A 15,573-nucleotide genomic window follows, 5' to 3' on the forward strand; every position below is an offset into this window, starting at 1 on the left:
TAACGATTGCATTATATTCCATGATGGGTGTGTACACATATTTGATACCATAAATGCCTTTAATTTTAATCCTATCTAACTTAGAATCAATGCTTAAATCATTACCCTCTCTATGAGGCTCTAAACTTCACAAGAAGATCTAGTTTTGATTCATCTTTGAATTGTCATCGTGTGTCAGCTGACAAAGATGAAATCCTTTGTTCTAAGTGAGATAAGCTCTAAATGGAAGCTTTCACAATGTGAAGGGATCCAGGAAGTTATAGGTAGGTCATCACAGAGAGTGGAGAAAAGACCATGACCCACAACATAATGGTTGGCTGGTGTGGGAGGAGAAATTGAACTTGAATGGGCCAGGTGGGCAGGAGGAAGCCCCAGCCTAGCAAGGGCATCTTCTCTGACGTGACACCCTCACTGGTTGAAGGGAACAACTACTGAAACCCGGCAAGAAGTTCTCAAGTTCCCACCATTCAGTGTTTCTTGCTTGTTGAATTAAAAACCAAAACCAACACAAGCTCGTAACTTGTTCTTCTTATTGATTTCTTATCCCTGGTGCTCCTAAAGATGTAATTCTCTATAAATAGGACTGTAAAGGACTATAAAGTTGTGATTTGTGCCGGGATAAAGGTGATCAAAATAAATATATTCCAACCTTGTTATTTTTGCTATTTGACCTGCTTTGAAAATGGCCTCTTAGCTCTCCACTTGGATTTAGAATGGGGGCTCCAAATCAGGCCTGTGTGTAGTCTTAGACTAACAGAACTGTCAGGAACATGGGGGCCAAGTAGTTCAGTCCCCTCCTATACATGTGAAAAAAACAACGCCCGGAGAGAAGAGATGACTCACACCTGAGACAATGGACTCAGAGTTACAGTCTGAGTCTTATATGAAAGCATATAAGGCTTTCCCCACCATCATTAGTTACTTCATGCTCTGTTCCCAACTGTTCAAATGTCTCCACCATAGATTCCATTGATCATTAGACTTCTAGATTCCTTTTCCTCAAACCTTTAAACTATGTTTTAAGACTCTACTATAGTTGAGATACCTTGCTAGGCCTTTAGAGCCATTAGTTTTTCTAATTCAGATACTGTCCTGCAAGGTAACTGTTGGACCCACTTCACATTTAAGAAAATAGAGGCTAAGGATTCTTAAATTGCTACCCACCTTCAGGCAGCTGGCAAGTTATGGAGTCTGGATGGAAGCCCAGGGTTGTCTGACTCCAAAGTTTTCTCTACTGTGCCGGTCTATTTCCTGATACAGGAATTGATTACATGAAATGAATCAATTTATGTCTTTATGGTTCCTTGTCTATTGTCTCGTGGAAGTATTGACTTAATTAATTCTTCAAACATTTGTGCCTCTGAGTTGTGGGTCAGTGATTTCGACACATCCCCCACAAAAGTTGTGCTTGAATCAAAAGCAAAGACATCTTTCAGGCTCTGGTGGAGGAAGCTAAGTTGTGTAGCTTAGCCACTCCTACTGATTGGCCAAGTTCCCAAACAGGATTGAAGCTGAACAACTGAAAACAAACAAGAACTAAAGTTTTGCCAAAGTTGAGGGGAATAAAAAGCATGAAAGGAAAAGAAAAGAAGAACCTGTTTGATACCATATTAGTGATGTCATCTCTGCTAAGAGAGAGGATGCATTTCAGGGAGAAGCATGAAGAGTCATTGAAAAACTAGCAGGTGTGAAGGAAATTTAGGGCTGTGTTTTGGGATGTGGATTCCCCTTGGCCAGGCATTTTCTCTTGACCTCTTCTCAAAGAAAGATGAGTTATATTATGACCTCCAAATCTGTTGGTATAATGGAGGGATAAAAAGGAAAGTATTTTACGCTGGTTTGTTTCAGACCAATGTTTTTGAATGTGATCTATGTCAAGATCAGTTTGGTATGGAATGGCTCCCCTCAACAGCCTCCTCTCCGTGCTCCTCCCCAAGGCCACTCCTCACAAGGGGACTGATACCTTTTCTCCGGCTCCACATCCCATGCTGTGACCTTTTGCTGGAAACCTGTAACTTCTGCCAAATTACTCTGTCCTGTACATTTGTAACTAAGGGCTTTGTTCTCAGAGGAGCTATTCATTTTAAGTGCAAGGGACCTAGCTCTCTAAGACAAATGTTTCCCCTACCATTTTACCTTATAGATTTTTTGTAACAAGTTTGCAACTTGTGGCCTACATAGTGATTTCATAACTTCTTGTGATAAAACTCGCCCAAGAGGTATACTATCTTTCTCCATCTCTCAATTCTTTAGATTATATTACTTCCTGAATATAGCTTTTGCATATCACTGGGCAGATAAAAGCCATTGTCCAATAGTCCAACTCTCTGTGTACAGAAAATAGTCTCTATCTGTGTATGAATTTTATTCTTCTTCTGACTTTAATTTTTAGAGAATTTCTGAGAGCCAAGTTATAATGCATTTTTTTGTATGAAACAATTTATCTTTGATGGTGGGTGCTGGAGAATGAGAGGGCTGTGATGAAAATGTGTGTGCTTAAAAAACCTCGAGTTTTCAAATGTTTTGGCTAGAACTCATACCTTTTTTCCCATTTTGTCCTCTTAAAAATATTTTTGTTGTAGGGGTGTTTGGGTGGCTCAGTCGGTTCAGTGTCTGACTTGATTTTGGCTCAGGTCATGATCTCATGGTTTGTGAGATTAAGCCCCCCATCGGGCTCTGTGCTGATAGTGCAGAGCCTGCTTGGGATTCTCTCTCTCCCTCTCTGCCCCTCTTCCCACTTCTCAAAATAAATAAATAAATACACTTAAAAAATTCTTGTTGTAGAAAATTAGAAAATGTAATTAAGGGAAAAAAATCTATAATCTCATTATTTAGAGAAAACCAATATTAGCATTTTGCTAGATATCCTTATAAACTTTCTTTTATGCACATCTATATTTTATATTTATAACAACTAAGATCATGCTCTGTCCTAATCATAGTCTTAAAAAATATACCTGGATATCTTTCTATTGTATTTTAGATAGTTTAGAGAGTTTAGATAGAATATTAGGTAGCTGATATAATATGTACTATATGTATTATATATAGTACATATTAATACATATAGTACATATTATATTATATGTATTATAATATATATTATATATATATTATATATAGTACATATTAATACATATAGTACATATTATATTAGCTACCTAATATTCTATCTAAACTACACTAGCTGTCATAAATAAATTATGAATCAAACAGTATTGTTATTTTTTAAAAGGGGTTGGCATTGCCACTGGAAGGTGATGAGTTTAAAATATAGCTAGAAATATCAGTTATTTTAAATAATATCTCTCTTTATTTCCTTGTTCAGATATACCAGCACAGCTTCTAATGATGTACAGGTTAATCTCACTTTGTTTATCATGTGACCTAAATCTATAGGCACATAACATTATTAGTGAAACAAAGTAAGAGTCTTAGAGATGACTATACTGGCCTGTGTTATGTTGAACTAGCATATGTAAGCTTCCTCCTACAATGAAGATTCTATTCAGGTACTCCCAGTGGGGGAGTTGATTTCAGCTACTCTCTAGCATTTTCTAATAATTTTATCCACTGGCTAGGCTTTGGTGGGAAAATTACTATTTCTGTACAGAATTTCAACATCACACACTAACGGCAATTAGAGCCTGACGTTGCCTATTTTTGGTGGGATGCAAGAGAAGAAGTGATAAATAATATTAACAGGGATAGTACTGGGTACTAGAGATTGTCCCCAGTTCATTAAGAAGGGAAAATAGAACTTCCCTCATGGTTAACAGGAAATGTATTTTGGAGAATGTCAGACATTTCAGGAAACTCTTCAAACACCATGAAGGGTCACAGTTGAAGTTCTTAGATGCAGAGATACTGCAAAACAGTAACATTGTGCACCAACCCACTTTTGGTGACATTTATCTCAAAAGAGATGCTCTAAGAGTGGTCAGACTTATCCATTCACTTGAATTTCTCCATTCACAGTAGGACATGTTACATAAGCCACAGAGGTTCTTTCACTGTTTTGATATTCTTAAAGGATACTCTAGAGTCAGGAATTGACACAGGAAGCGTGTGTATGGGTGACTCTGGCAGAATCAACATCAAAATCTGGCCCTGTGGGCTTCATTTTCTATCTAGTCCCCTGGCCTAGTTGGAACAATCACCTCCTGGGAAGATCTGGCACATCCCTGGTCTATACACACTGCCTCTCCTCACTATCACTCTCCACATTTTGTCGGTAGCTTTGCCTTCGTCAAGGTAGGAATCAGCTTTCCCCAAAAGCTTTGGCCAGTGTCACGTTCCTTTGGAATCTTTCGGGGGCTGCCAAAAGCCCTGCTCAGGTATCATTTCACTGCTCCCTCCTCCTTCTATGATAATACACTAATGGCTCTTCAAAAGATGCAAGATCAAGGCACACCATTATACGCTCCACACTTTCACAGTGTTTTTATTTGATCTTCACAAACAATCTCATAGAGTAAGCAGGACAGGCATCAGCATGCAGCTTTCAACAGATAAAGAACTTGAGAGGTATTATTACAACATATATGTGTGCACTTGACATGTGAAAATGGCATCGTTGACCACACCTACTAATGACTGTTGTGATTGGTCTTTCCCTCGTCTGTGTCCCTACTCCCCACTTCATCACTTGGTGAGTGAAGTCATACATTTGCAAAAGGCCGAGCAAAACCAAAGAGCATCCCTCCCCAGCAAGTCAGCCTTGAGATACACCTTGACAGAACCAAGAAAATGTGAATATCACCTGTAGCATTTTCATTTTCTCAGCGCATTTCCTATTTATTCTGTGTCATGCTGCTTATTGCTTCAACAGTGGATGTAGCAGACCACACATAAATATACATTTATCTTTACTTTCTAATATTTGGACATAGAGTTTACTCATGTACATATATAGATATATATTTTCTTAGATACTTAATATATTTTGTTTTATTTTCTTACTAAAATACAGAAAGAGAAAAGGCCTTTTATGATAGATGCTATTGTTCCTCACTTGTGTCTCTTATCTAATTATAATAAGCTAATACAAACTGGTTTTAAACTTTTTATTCATTAGCATTCTGAATCATCCACTTTTCTTAAATCATCTTCTAATGAGTCTGACTGTCCCTCTTGAAAAAGAACTGTTCCCATTTCTCCATACCTGTATGCTGGCCTTCATTATTTACATGGGAGAATAATGCTCTACGTTAGCTCTTTTGCCTTTTCTCTTTCTGGGTGGTGCTCTCTGGAACTTCTTGGATCCTCTTGACATCTTGTAGAACAAGCTGAGTACCAGGTGTTAACTTTCTCACCTAGGAGGAGTGGAATTGGGTCAGAGTTGCCTTGGAATGATAATACTCTAACAATTTCTTGTAGCTAAATTATTTTGTCCCATTTGATGTCTTGTTTCGCATTCAGCATTGGACCTCAATGCACGTTTCATTATTAAAACATGGACTGTCCCTCAGTTATGGTGACCAACAAGATGAGAAGTTAGCAGTATTCATTTTTAAGATGGCAGTCTCCTTTATCTGGTCTTGTCTCATCCCTTCCAAGTGTTTGTTCTCACATACTGCCCTTTGGTTTCAGGATAAGCTCTCCTCTACTCCTTCCATCCCTAGAAGTGCTCTCAGGAAAGGTTCTTATGTTTGTTACCTAACTGTCAGGGTAGTTTGAGGTGGAAGTGACTTTCTCCTTGCTCTGTCTCTGGTCACGCAGATGTCTTATGTGTCATCTGCTGTGACTGAGCTCACTGTCCTGCACAGAGGGCTAAGTGTCCTGTGGGCATCCAAGAGGACAAATGAGGGCATGGTTCATTCCTTCACAGAGCTCACAGTCTACTCATGGAGACCAATTACAGGAAATCACTAGAGAACTGGTTGATAAAAGATCATGGTGGCTAAAGAGCATAGGGAAAACTGCATTTCTAAATTGCCATTCCTGTTAAGCTTATGGGAACCAGTAAATCTGAGACTGATTTGGAATAAAGGCTTCCAAATCTTCCCTTTTCAGGTCTGATTCCATCATATCTGAGAAAAGACACTTTCTAAGCTGAACTTCCTTTGCATTTTCTATCATGGGTGCTCCTTGGAATACAGATATTTATTACTGATCCATTTGTTTAGTTAATACATCTTGAATGCTTTTTATGTGCTCTGCTTGGTGCTAAGCATATCGCAGTAAGAAAACCCTGTCCCTATTGTCAAGGATCTTATGTACTAGTGAGAAGGATGTGAAAGTTCATGCACATTAACAGGTAGCTGTAATATGGTGTGATAAGTACTGTCATAATGATAAACGTGGTCTACATGGGGAAACAGTGGAGAGGCATGCAACTCATGAGACAAGATTGGTCAGGGAAGCCTCTAGCTGCTTTCTAAGTTGAGACAAGAAGGGCAATGGGAGTTATCAAATAAAGGAAATGAGAAGGAGCTTAATGGGTTTATAAGTCTAAAGATAGAGTAGTATGGCTGAAGCATAGTTTATGAGTGCTGTGGTATGGCAAGGAAGATGGGAGAAGAAGATGGAGAAAGAAAAAGGAAGGAAGAGACTTGGTGAGACATGAGCCTCCACAGGTTAGTAGGAGTTCAGATCATGCCTACCATGCTCAGGAATTCATATTTTATTTGGAGTACAGTGAAGATGCATTGAAGGGTAAGTGGCCAGTGACACAATCTGATTTGTATTTCAGAAAGATTAGTCTTCCTGCTGTATGCTGCATAAATTTGAGAGAAATATTAGAGGTAGACCAGTTAGAGGACATTTATAATGATCTGCAAGAGGTGAACTAAGGCCATGGCAATAGGAGTGGAACAAACTAAAGAATTCAGTAGATACTGAAGAATCAAGAGCTATAGTATTGGGCAAGAAGAGAAAGTCAGGCAATTTTCTGGCCTTTGCGCAACTCTATATCTGTGATCTCATTCACTGAGATTTGAATAAAAAACAGGAACAAGTTTATGGGGCATGTAAGAAGATGATGAGTTCATCTTTGGATAAAGTGAGTTTGAAGTACCTGTGAGTCAACAAAGGTGACATGTCTAGTAGGTAGTTATTTAGATGGACTTGATCTTTGGAGAGAGCTCTAACTGGAGATACAGATTTGGCAGTCAGATCTATTGATTATGGTTAAACATAAGCTTGTGAGATATGAGTATGTGTTTTGTGTCTGTGGTGGGGTCTCCATGAAAGAAACTAAACACAGTGAACAAACAAGTAGAAAGAACACTGGGAATCTGTAGTTCCAAGGGACAGAAGGCAATAAGAATTTTAAGAAAGATGGTATCAACAATCAACAGTGCAAAAGAAGATCAAGGAAGATAAAGAATGGAAAGTATCTATCTATTGGATTCTGTCAGAGGAGCTTTGTTGAGAGTACTTCAAAGATATACTGAGACTGAAAAGCAGATCTCTAGGGATTCAGGTATGAATGAGATAAAATTAAGTAGAGACACTTAATGGTGGACCATTTTTTTGAGAAGCTTGATCATGTAAAACAAGAGATTTTTCATCTTTCTTATGCTTATAGGTTTGAAAGGAAGAAATGTGTTCTTTTCCTTCTGATAATCCTTTAGATATCTGGAGATATTGAGAGTGGTCGATGTCTTCCATATTTTCTTTCTTTTCAACTAAATTTCTCCAGTTCCTTCTACTGTTCCTCATGTGACACAGTTAGTGGTCCTCACCAGTGACTACTTCAGAATAAAGGGGAAGGTCATCTCACAGGCAAAATGAGGTCTCATGGGTCAAAATAACCAGTCTGATCATGGATATAGAAGAGGGAGAATTTGAGAAGCATCTGTTGGTACTGTGAAATCTCTTTGTTAATTCACTTAACAAATATGTTACCATGTGTCAGATATATACCAGGAGTCCCTGGCAGAGGAAATAATGGTTTGTGTGGGCTTTAGAACAGTGTCTCTGAGACAGCTCCTTGGGCTTTAGGGAGACAGGCTTTATGGAGCCAAGAGAGAGCTAACCTCAGACTCTTGGAAAAAGGAGTCATCATGAAGAACAGGTTTCTCTTCCTCATAGGTCAGCTAAGGCTTCCTAGGAATTGGAGACAATAAGACCAGGAAAGAGGAGCCTGAAACCCCGCCTCTTCCTCTAACTTGCTTTGTGACCTGAGGTGTAAGTCACTTCTCTGAACGTCTGGTTTCTTATTTGTAAAATGAGGGTGTTGTTAGATATCTAAAATGTCTGGCAGTGGTCATGGATTCCATCATATGAAACCAACTGAATATTTACTTTGAGAAAAATAATCCTGTCAATGTGCCAATAATATGGTATACCTTGACCTACATGAATGTTACATGAGTGTGTTTATTTAATGATCCTTCACTGATCTGCAGATTTATGATTTTTTGAATGCATGTCATACTTCAATAAAAATTATTATGTTAAAAATGTCATTAAAATAATAAATGATGTAGTTTTTTGGGGGGGGGTAAAAATACCGTTGTCAGCATTTGGATGAATGGCTCTCCCTGAATTTCACAAACTCTTACAGGAGAAGTCACAGTTGGCCTAGCAGGAAACCCAGGTTTTGGAGCGACTTCCTTAAAGCTCCCAGCCAGGAACATCTGGTCATAGGCTCTTTGGCACTGAAACCAACAGTGGGTAGGTAGTAATCCTGGTGACATAATCCACACACTCCTTTGGGATGTCCCAATCAATGGGAAAGAGACCTGTTCTAATTGCTAAGCACTGTCACCATCTAGTTTCTGAATCAGCAGCTTCAAAATCAGGGAACCTATTTACTTTGCAGAGGGAAGAAAAGAGGCTGCTGTAAGCCGAATTGTTGCTGTTCGTTGATTGTTTTCATTTCTCTGCTCCTTTCATTTTCACTTGCACGTGGAAAAAAAATATCTGTGAGGTTATGGGCCCCTTTAAAGTACATTGTCATGACCCAACAGCTTTTTTTCTGCTCAATTCCTTGAAGGCTGATATTTTTCTTTCTTTTGGAGGGGGTTGGAAGGCTGGTGATTTTAGCCTTAATTCTTCTCCTTCCCAGGAGGAGAATTCTACCACTTTTCTGTCCCCTCCCTACCTTTTTCGTGGTCAGGCTATTTGCAAAGTAGGACACTTCTGCTACTCCCTGAGATAAGTCACTACAAGTGACTCCTGGCTTCTAGGTTGACTTCCTTCTGCTTTTTCAAGTACATCCCCAGCCAGTGCCCCCACGATTCACAAATCCATGTACAGATTTATATTAATAACTACCTCCAGAATTTATGTTCGTGGGAGAACTCCATTTATTTGGGGTGTTGAAGGGGAGAACCTGGGTGACTTGGATATGTAGATGAAACATATATATCCTTCAAATAATAAGCACACACAAGGAAGAAGTTGTTACCCTGGAAAGAAAGACGACACAGATGAATGGTACAAAGTTGGACTGTATGCAATGTGACTCACCTCTCCATTACTTCTCTCAGTCTGTAGTGATGTTGTTAATCTCACAAAGTGTCTGGGGCAATGGAACGCTTCCCGGGCCAGCCCTGATTCTGCATTTGGGTTGGCTGTGAGGGAGTTGTCCCAACAGGGATGGAGGTGTGGTGACAGCAGAGAGGAGGTGTGAGGAAGACTTAAGACTTTCATCCTGTCAGAGACCGAAGGTTTTAACCGAGTGTTACTGGCTCCTCAAGGGGTGTGGGCTGGAGGCAAGTAGTTGGCATCTCAGTTACAATACACCATATTACCTGCCATCTTTTGAACACACCCCTCTTCACACCTCACAGGTCTGAGAGGAATGTCCTTGCCTGTCTCAAATATGCAGTCAGCTCTGAGGCGCCTTTGTCTACACCTCTAATTTTTCACACTCTCAACCCTCTCTCCACTCACCCCTGCTAATCCCCCTTCTGTTTCCACAGTATTTGTGCACATTCTCCTAGTATGGCTCTATCACCAAAGTCTGCAATGTTCCACTAGACTATGAGCTTCCCTGAGAAAAGACTCTGGCATTTCTCTCTTTTTCTTTCTTTCTTTCTTTCTTTCTTTCTTTCTTTCTTTCTTTCTTTCTTTCTTTCTTTCTTTCTTTCTTTCTTTCTTTCTTTCTTTCTTTCCTTTCTTTCTTTCTTTCTTTCTTTCTTTCTTTCTTTCTTTCTTTCTTTCTTTCTTTCTTTCTTTCTTTCTTTCTTTCTTTCTTTCTTTTCCTTCCTTCCTTCCTTCCTTCCTTCCTTCCTTCCTTCCTTCCTTCCTTCCTTCCTTCCTTCCTTCCTCTTTCATGTTTATTTTTGAGAGAACACAAGCGGGAAAGGGGCAGAGAGAGGGGGGGCAGATCATCTGAAGTGGGCTCTGTGCAGACAATAGCACTGAGCCTGATATGGAGCTCGAACTCATGAACCATAAGATGATTCATGACCTGAGCCAAAGTTGGATGCTCAATGGACTGAGCCGCCCAGGCACCTCTGTGGCATGCATTCCCATGTGTGTCTTTGTATGCGTGGGTCCAGAAGATATTACCATTCATGCCGTACACAGAGCTTCATTACTGAGCCTACATTTACTGAACATTCATATATGAGGTATGAGGAATGTGCCAGCAGCAATGGATCTGATGTAAGTAAGTCTTGCCTTTCAATCTCAGACCTGACAGAGAAACAAGCAGGACATCCATTTGAGAACTTGTAATCGGTGCCTGTTCTGTACCATGAGCATGCCAAGTGCAGGCTATAACATGCAGAGGTTCACTGAGCCCCTCCCACAAGATATTACTTTTTCGAAGGGGTTCTTCAAAAATGTATATGGAAAAGAAGCGATCAGAGTCGCTTACAGCCCAGGAGTGAAGGCAGAGATGTAATGGTGGGTACACAACAGTGAGATAAATGCTATGAGTCAGAAACTCAAGCCCTACCATAACGCCAGCTGGAAGTGTGGTGGAAATGTTTGTGGAAGTTTGCAAGGAAGCTAATCTCAGGGACTCACAAGGGATCTGTAATCTCACAAAGTTCTCTATTCAATATCTTTGTCTTTATCGATTCTTTTCCATATACATTTTTGAAGAACCCCGTCGAAAAATTAATATCTTGTGGAAGGGGCTCAGTGAACCTCTGCATGTTTTCCTTCTGAAATGTGAGAAGACTTATTGGGGCTCAAGCATGTCTCCAGTCCTGACCTGGTTAAGGTGCCCAGTGGGTGTCCCTAGGAGCTCTGGTCAAGGTAGATAGCCATTTGCCCTAGAAGGAAGTTGGAGGACAAACACCCCAAAGTTTCCACAATGAACACCCAAATTCATGATGTCAGAATTCTCTTCTTCTGACACCACAACCTGTGAATCACAAGGGAACTACCAGGTTCATGGGAGTCATATAATCGAGAAGAGATGGGGGAAACCATATATGAGCAACCTCTCTAGACTTAGATCTAGAATCTAAGTCTCTCTGTCTCAGAAAGAGAGACAGAGAGACAGAATCTGGGTACTGGAGAAAAGCCCATCAAAACTTGCAGGGTGATTGAGTTGGAAGGAAACTTGGAAATAATTCCTCCTGCAGTTTTCAGACTTTAATATGTTGTTCTCCCCAGAGGAAAGCTTCAGAAGGGTCCAAAACCAGAGGAGGAGACTGCTTTGATTGAAATGGGCTAGTCATTTATGCAAATCATAAATCTGGCCTCTCATTTTATAGATGAGGAATCTGCAGTGCAGAAAGAGGAGTGACTTCCTCAGGGTTACCCAGTGAATGAGTGGCGGGGGGATGCATTCTTCATGCTGGCCCTGGGCCTCCCCCACCCCCTTGCTGAATGAAAGTACTGGCAGCAGGGCACAGGGTGGGGGGGGGCAGCCTGGAGGGAAGAGACCCTGCATCAGTTCAACTTTTCCCCAGGACACAGAACAGCCCTGCTGGCATGTTATCACTAACGTACAAAATGTGAAATTGTGAAGACGTGTTTGCCAATTCTCTTATCTCAGCTGGCACAGAGGAGGCCTCGTTGGAGTTTTGAGGTGTTAGAGTACTGTTTATCCACCGCGCATCCCTTGGCTGTTCTCGCAGAGACTCAGGAAAGCTGCACATATAAATTCACATAAATTACCTTTACAAAATGTCAGACTTAAAAGTGGATTGTTATTTTGAGGATGTGCCTCGAGAATGTTAACCCTTTCTGGTGGGTAGACATGTCACCATCAGAAAAAAAAAAAAGTTGACTTCTTTGAAAGCAACATAAGCCACAGGCACTTACTCCCACACTCCCTCCCCAGCTCAGGACTACGCCACCTGCAAGAGGTAGCAGTTCTTGGTAGCAAACCATGAATTTGTTTTTAATGTTTACTTATGTTGAGAGAGATGGAGAGACAGAAACAGAATGTGAGTGGGGGTCAGGGGGACCCAGAACCCATCTAGGTCTCTGATTCCTCGTTTACAGGATGCAGGAGTTAATAGATATGAGTGTTTCCTAACTAAGCATTCTGTCTTCCTGAAGATCCAGAGAGGTAGTAACACAGATACTCAAGTAGCTATTAATATTTCAAAAGCTTTGTGGAAATCAAAGGCACCTGCGACAGCATTGCCTGGGGTTAAATAAAAAGTCCCATGAGACTTATGGAGAGCTGTGTATATATATACATATATGTGTATATACATGTATACATATGTATGTATGTATATACATGTATACATATGTATGTATACATACATACATATACATACATACATATGTATACATGTATATATACATATTTCATATATATGTGTATATATATGTATATATACATGTCATATATATATATATATATATATAGGAGAGAGAGACAGAGAGACAGAGACAGAAGACAGGGAAAGTAGAGAAAGTAAAGGAGAAACAGCTGTTCAGCCTTGCCAGGGAGGCAGAGAGGGCCAGGAGCCAAGAAGGACTTCTTACAAGCTGATGGAAAAAGGGGAAGGCAGTGCTGGAGAGTGGTAGGCCTGGCCCCTGAAAAGAGGTTCCCCATGAAACAGCTCTGAGTTTTACTGGTATCTCTATTCATTTTACTGGTATGTCTGTGATACTCTTTGTTATGTTCAACCTGTTCTTTGTTAACGCCTTTGCCTCTGGTTGAGTGGTGGCCAGTGTGGCCAGATACTTCTTTTAAGCTGATCAAAAGTTCTCCTTATAGTTATTTATCTACTTTTCTAAAAAACAAATATTTATCGGGGTCTACTATTCTGGATCTGTCTTTGATTTTAATAAAGCAAAAATAATTATCTGAAGATTGCACAGTTTGTCCACAAGACAGAAATCTTTCAATATACTGTGAAGCAGAATCTTCCAGAATGAAGAGTTTGGAAAGCACTGGAAGGGGTGGGGCATGTTTCTAGTTCTGATGGTTTAGGATGGAGCCCCGGAATAGAATATTAACCAGGGAATGTCAGTAGTAGGATATAGATTTGATTCAGGGCCATGTTAATATTTCCATGGGCCTAAAACTCTTGCGTTTATGAACCTCTCTACCATAATATTATCAATATTAAAACCTACATCTCGATGACTTTAAATAGTCCCCCTTACCCCCCATTTTTTTTTTTTTTTTGGTTTTAGGCAAAACCAAATTTTTGGGTTTCTTACAAACTTCACTTCTTTTCTGACATGAGAAAAAAATTAAAACATTTCTTTTGACCATAAAATTTAATTTTTCCTCTTCTGATTTTAAAATTAAAGCATTTCCTGAACCCCTAAAAGGTTTGTGGACCCCAGGCACACACCTCACAGATCCTAATGGATAAGTCAGCCTGACACCAAGTGGAGGAGAAAGCTTTAGCCTGCAGGGCTGGGAGCTGGGTACCAGCTGATGCCAGAGAAGCACACGGTGAGCCCTGCCTCATAGAAGCTGTTTCTCCCATCCCAGAAGAAAGCTGGGCTGACTGACCCAGACATTTGGCAAAAGTGTTTCCGGTTTACCAATGCCTAAGTGTGATCACTACTTCTCTGCTTTCTTCTAAGTGCTACAACTTGAAGCAGTGAAGGAGAATCCAGGAGTCATGTTTTGATTCTATGTAGCCATGTGTCCTTGGGCAAGTCCCTCCACTCCGTGTTCCAAAATCTGCAAAATGAAGTTGGACTAGACATTAATTCTCTAGCTACAATTTATGCCCTATATGCTTCTGAACTATTATTAGAAAACATCGCAGAGAGATAGAGTAAAGCATGTATAATTTTTTTAATTTTAATTTTTTTAATGTTTACTTTTGAGAGAAAGAGATACAGAGAGTAAATGGCAGAGGGGCAGAGAGGGAGAGACACACAGAATCGGAAGCAGGCTCCAGGCTCTGATCTGTCAGCGCAGAGCCTGATGCAGGGTTCGAACCCACAGGCCGTGAGATCATGACCTGAGCTGAAGTTGTACACTTAACCAACTGAGCCACCCAGGAGCCCCTAGATTAAAGCATGTATAAAGTGAGGCAGATAGACTGGGACCCAGAAGTAAGTTATTTACTTCAACACTATATTAAATTGCAGCTCTGAATTTGCAGGCAGCTGAAAAATATAGAATTCTTACTATCTGAAAGAAGAATAGCATTTCTTTAGGTATTTATTTGGCATCATGTTGGAAGAGGTCATCGAGAAGACATGACCTCTGGATGACCCACAAGCTGGCCCCAGGGCAACCCAAAGCTCCTCACCACGCTTGCCCTTGAAATATACATTCCACCCACCATTCCCACAGCGGGAGCCACTTGAAGGACATAACCTGGAGAGAGTAAAGTGTTGCTGAGTCCATGTTGATTTTGTATGTGAACGAATCCAGGTATGGCCTATATATAAACTTTTAAGATTCTGGCAGGCATATGCAGAGATATACTCACCTTGAGGTGCCCTAGACCAACCTGGCATGTAAGTTCCCTTGCTTGTTTAACCTGCCACATACCCATTTGGATTGGTCTGCTCTTTGTGTGGTCTCTCTGTCTCTCCTCGCCCTCCTTGTCCTTGCGGGAGGGGGGAACGGCACAGATTACACTGGAGAAAGCTCCACAGTGTGCAAATCAACACCTTTATTAAACATTTTATTTTTTATTGCAAAAGAAGCACTAACACAATTAAAAAAAAATTAATGCAAAAATTTGCTTTCAATCCAACTACTTCAATAAATGTAAATATTTTCCTTCTGGTACTTACCAATGTAAAAATATTCATATCATCGTATCTAGAGAAAATCTTTGTTTTTTGCTTTGGCTTATTTTTTTTTTTTCACCTGGGAAGGTCCATCCTTTCCTTCCACGCTGCCACAGTGCTTATGCATGTTATTTTAAATGTCTGCACAATATCACTTTGCTGGACTTCGTAATTGCTTGGCTGTTAGGTGTTCTGTTGATTTTTGGTTTTACATACAGCAATTAATATTGCAGTCTCTTCTTTAGAATAATTTTCCTTACATGAATTCCCAGGAATGAGATTAGGTCAAAAATATGGACATAGTTTTTTTCTAAGCCTTGACTCTTTGCTTTCTTTAGAAATTGTGCTAGTTTGCCTTTCTTGTGTATTAGCACTTAAGTTTCAATGGAGCGTGAGGGAAAATGATCTTTTTCAGTTATAAATGGCTTTGGATAGGTCTGTTACAAGTGGAAACCTTTGAATTTGTCTGGATTTGTTTTGTTTTAA

General features: G+C 40.1%; 1 protein-coding gene across 4 annotated transcripts in view; it reads left to right on the plus strand.

The window, feature by feature from the left end:
* The window catches only part of TPRG1 (tumor protein p63 regulated 1), a 217,121-nt gene that overhangs the window by 85,698 nt on the left and 115,850 nt on the right, over positions 1-15,573 (plus strand). The window contains exon 1 of one of the 4 annotated variants that reach the window (XM_058730820.1): positions 7,158-7,426. The exons of the other annotated variants lie outside the window; for them this stretch is intronic. The gene's annotated coding sequence lies outside the window, so the exon portion shown is untranslated. Of the gene's footprint in view, positions 1-7,157; positions 7,427-15,573 lie in introns of those variants that run through there. 4 annotated transcript variants of the gene reach the window in all.

This window comes from Neofelis nebulosa, chromosome 5 (genome assembly GCF_028018385.1).
Source record: "Neofelis nebulosa isolate mNeoNeb1 chromosome 5, mNeoNeb1.pri, whole genome shotgun sequence".
NCBI classification, from domain to species: domain Eukaryota; kingdom Metazoa; phylum Chordata; class Mammalia; order Carnivora; family Felidae; genus Neofelis; species Neofelis nebulosa.